This window comes from Miniopterus natalensis, chromosome X, assembly GCF_054644295.1.
Source record: "Miniopterus natalensis isolate mMinNat1 chromosome X, mMinNat1.hap1, whole genome shotgun sequence".
Classification (NCBI taxonomy): Eukaryota; Metazoa; Chordata; class Mammalia; order Chiroptera; family Miniopteridae; genus Miniopterus; species Miniopterus natalensis.
This window is the reverse complement of record NC_142103.1, coordinates 84,098,392-84,103,100: the sequence shown is the minus strand read 5'-3', so window position 1 is coordinate 84,103,100 and position 4,709 is coordinate 84,098,392. Positions and strand designations below refer to the sequence as shown.

The 4,709-nt window shown below is 43.6% G+C and overlaps 1 pseudogene; it reads right to left on the bottom strand.

The window, feature by feature from the left end:
- Positions 1–3,956: 3,956 nt before the first annotated feature.
- LOC148090598 (ferritin heavy chain pseudogene) lies at positions 3,957–4,466 on the bottom strand (annotated as a pseudogene).
- Between the last annotated feature and the right edge of the window lie 243 nt (positions 4,467–4,709).

The following is a 4,709-nucleotide window of genomic DNA, read 5'->3' as shown; positions in this document are numbered from 1 at the left end:
ATTAATTGATTTTCTAATGGTGGACCAGCCTTGCTTTTCTGTGATAAATCCCACTTGGTTGTGATGTCAAATTCTATTTGTAGATTGTTGGATTTAGTTTAACAATAGTATGTTGAGAAATTTTTGTATCAACATTCATGAGAGATATTGGTCAATAGTTTTATTTTTTTGTAATGTCTTTGCCTGGTTTGGCATTAGGGTAATGCTTCACTACGGAATAATTTAGGTAGTATTCTTTCTGCTTCTATCATCTTCCTTGTGTGTTTGGTAGAATTCACCAGTGAACACATGTGGGTCTAGCACTTTCTGTTTTTAAAATATGTTAAATATTGATTCAATTTCTTCAATTGATTAAAGGCTTATTCAGATTGTCTATTTCTTTTTGTGTGAGTTTTTGCAGATTCTGTCTTTCAAGGAATTGGTCCCTTTCACCTAGGTTATCAAATTTGTGGGTATAAAGTTGTTTATAATATTCTTTATTATCCTTTTAATGTGCAGGAGATGAACAGATGACTCCTTTTTTATTTCTGATGTTAGTAATTTGTGTCCTCTGTTGTTGTTTTTAAGTTAGCCTGGCTACAGGCTTATCTATTTTATCGATCATTTCAAGGAACTAGCTTTTGATTTCACTGATTATCTCTATTGATTTCATGTTTTCAATTTCATTGATTTCTGCTCCGATTTTTAAATTTTGTTATTTCTTCTCTTTTGCCTAATTTAGATACAATTTTCTCTTCTTTTTCTAGGTGGAAATGAAGAAAAAGGTAAAAACTTAGATTACTGATTTTTCATTTCTTCTTTCCTAGATCTGCATTCAATGCCATAAATTTTCCCCTAAGCACTGTTATTGCTGAATCCTACATATTTGGAAAATTTGTTCTTTCTTTTTCATTTACTCTAAAATATTTTCTGATTTCTCTTGCAATTTCTTCTTTGGCCAATATGTTATTTAGAAGTGTGTTGTTTTTATCCATATATTTGGGATTTCTAGCTATCTTTCTCTTGTTGATTCTAGTTTAATTTCATTTTGGTCTGAGAGCTGACATTGTATCATTTATATTTTTTAAACTTGTTAAGGTGTGTTTTATGGCCCAGAATGTGATCTATCTTGGTAAATGTCCCCTGTGAGCTTGGGAAGAATGTTAGATGAAATAGTCTATAGATGTTATTCCTATCCAGTTGATTGATAGTGTTGTTGAGTTTAACTATGTCCTTATTGTTTTCCTGCCTGCTGAATCTTTTCTTTTCTGATGGAGGGGTTTTGAAGTTTCTAATTATAATAATAGATTCATGTATTTCTCCTTGAAGTTCTATCATTTTTTTCCTTCATGTAGTTTGATGCTCTGTTGTTAGGGCTTACACATTAAGGATTGTCATGTCTTCTTGGAGAACAGACCCCTTTATCATTATCAATGTCCCTCTTTATTTGCAATAACTTACCGTGGTCTGATGTCTGCCCTTTCTGAAATTAATATAGCTATTCTTACTTTGTTTTGATTAATACTATCATGGCATATCTTTCTCCATCCATTTCTTTTTGCCATGGTTTTTCTTAAGATATAATCAACAAATAAAAACATAAAAATTGTATATATTTAAGGTATATAGAGGGTTGTCAACAAGATGATGGAATAGGAGGTGCTCTGCTCATATTCTCACAAAGCAATAATTTGGCAGCTGTCCATGGACAAAAGCGCCTCTTGTAGCGTTCTCAGATCCAGGTAGTAATTTGTGGAACCCAAGACCAAGGAGGATCATTTGGAGAAGGCAGGCCCACATGCAGGTGGCAGGCTTGCTGACTGCGGTCCTGGTTACAGACCCGGAAATAGCCCTGTCCCCTTGTGAACTTTGTCCTGCCTCTAGCACAGTCTTCCAAGGGACCCAGGAGGAATCAAGACTGCTCATTCCTCAAGTAACAGGCCCACAGACCTTGGTACTGGCTGTGGACCTGGAAACAGCATGTTAGCCAGCACTATGCCTCATCAACCGTAGTATGGGAGCAGACCTAGTGAGAGACATGCCCTTCTGAGTGCCTGGAGGCAGGTCCACTGACTTTGTCTGACTGTAGAATCTGAAGGAGCTTTGTGACTTGGCTCCAGCCACTTCCAGTCATGGTCTGGGAACACTCCTGTCCACCTAGGAACCTGGTAGGAGACATGCCCCTGGTGGCAAACTCACTGACCTAAGTCCAATTGTGGAACCTGAAGTGGCCTTGTGACTCAGCTTCAGCACTATTCAGGTATGAAATCAATATTTTGAACAAAAATCAAAATAGTAGTAGAGAATGTTTTTCTTGTTTATTTAAGAGGTGAATTAATATTTGTAATGATATAATAAGGCCCTTTAGAATGATAAAGCAACTATAAGCTATGTGTTAAATAACCCACTTTTAAGACAGTATTGTAGTCAAGATATAGTTCTATCTCTTGGGGAAAATCTTTAAGTAATAACTTTAAGTAATTTTTAAGTAATAAATTTTAAAAATTGTATTAAAGGAAATTGATGTGAAGTAGATCAAAACTGAGCTTGTTCAAAAAAACAAAAAAAACAACAATGTGCAATGAGGAATGTCTGAGATGTTGTTGCCTAGGTTTTCTTCTAGGATTTTTATGGTTTCACAGCTTACATTTAAGTCTTGTATCCATTTTGAGTTTATTCTTGTATATGGTGTAAGTTGGTGGCCTAGTTTCATTTTTTTGCATGTACCTAATTTTCCCACCATCATTTATTGAAGAGACGGTCTTTACTCCGTCGTACTCTCTTGTCACCTTTGTCAAATATTGAATCTAATGGCTTGGTTCAGTTTCTGGGTTCTCTGTTCTGTTCCATTGATCTAAATGTCTGTTCTTGTAACAGCCAGTACCAAGCTGTTTTGATTACAGTGGCTTTGTAGTATAATTTAATATCTGGTATTGTGATCCCTCCAACTTTGTTTTTCTTTCTCAAGATTGCTGCAGCTATTCAGGATCTTTTTTGGTTCCATATACATTTTTGGATTATTTGTTCTAGATCTGTGAAATATGTAAGTAGAATTTATCTCTCTCTCCATTTCTTCAGCCTCACTCCAGTCCAACTCCCATTGTCTCTCACCTGGACCAGCTACAATATGTCCTAACTGATCTCCCCACTTTAACTCTCCCCCACCCTCTACATTTTTCAAAGCAGCCAGTCACTGACAACTTTCAGTGAGATTTATTTTACTTAATATTCAATATCAGAAATTTGACCTCCATCCCTGATTTTATATTCTTCAGCCTTCTCACTGAGGTAAGTGTTTTTGGTGCCATGTTGCTTTATTGCTAGAAATGGTGCAGCTGAAGAAATCACACCTGGATGTAATGTAAGGGCAGTGTGCATGCCCAGCACTGGTGACACAGGAAGTCATTCCCGTGTCTAAAGGAAAGCCAGCCCAATTGCCAGTTGCATTATCACTGTAGCCGGGGTGAACTTGTCCAGTGGCCCCCAACTAGCTACCTAGAATTAACCATTAAGATTTCAGATAGAATGAAGACCCTTTTATTTTAATCCCTGCCCAATCCCATTCCCCTCTCTTCTTCCCCAGAGGCAACTGCAATCCTGATGTTCAGGCCACCTTTCTCTGCTTCTACCCTGCACATGCACCCGGATTCACCAGGGCCCCGCCTCACCCCGACCCCATACACCACGTTGTTTATAGGAGGGAGATTAATTCTGTGTTTTCCAGGGCCTGGTGGAATACCTCCTCCCTCTCTCCGTGGCGATCCCAAGCTGCATGTGGGTGGGGCATGGGAGGGTGGATAGACCCCTGGATACCTGTTCTAAAACTTAAAAGGTCAGGGTTTTTGCTCACACCAATCAACCAGACACCTTTATTTAGGAAGCAACAAGTTTATTGCAGGAAGGCAATACAGCAACTGCATTCTCAGCATGGTGGCCAGGGAAGTCACCCCATGGCTCCCAGGAAGGCAGGCTCGATTCTAAGCGCTCTCGCCAACGAGGTCGGATTCCTCCGGGGCACCGGCCTTGCGCAGGTTGGTGACGTGAACCTCCAACCCTCTGATGAACTCCTGCCCCTGCAGGTAGTGACCCTCCAGGAAATGGCCCAGCTGGGGGTCCTGCCTCTCGGCGGCCAGCCTGCTCAGGTCGCTCAGGCCCCGGCTCACCGTCATCGCCAGGTTCAAGGTGCGCTCGAGGGCCGTCAGGCTGTTGCCCCGGTAGCCGTGGTCGAGCCAGAAGATTTTCCGCGAGTGGGGGCGGCCCCCGCGCGGGCCGTGGACCCTGATGAGCATCTCGGCGTGCTCCTTCTCGTCGCGGGCCTGCTGCAGGAGGAGGTCGGCCAGGGGCCTCCAGGCCGCGCCCCGAAAGTACGAGGCCACCGAGCTGTACACGTAGGAGGCGTGGAGCTCCAGGTGGATCTGCTCCTGCGCCGCGGCCTCGCAGTCGGGGTGGTAGTTCCGGCGCAGTTGCGAGGCTGGCGGGGTCCCCATGGCCGGAGGCCCAGGCAGGGGCGCCGGGCCCAAGATGGCGCGGAAGCGGGGGCTGCGAGGCGGGGGCAGGGGAGGCGGGGTCTCAGTGTCCCAGGGGAAGGCGACCAGGGCGGCAGGAGGCTGGTCAGCGGCGCTGGCGGAGGGGTTCCCGGGTCCCCGGCAGGCGGACAGGAGGCCACCGCTGGCGGGCTCGGTGCGGGCAGGAGCTCCGGTTGCCAACGGAAACGGGGTCCGTTAGGGGCG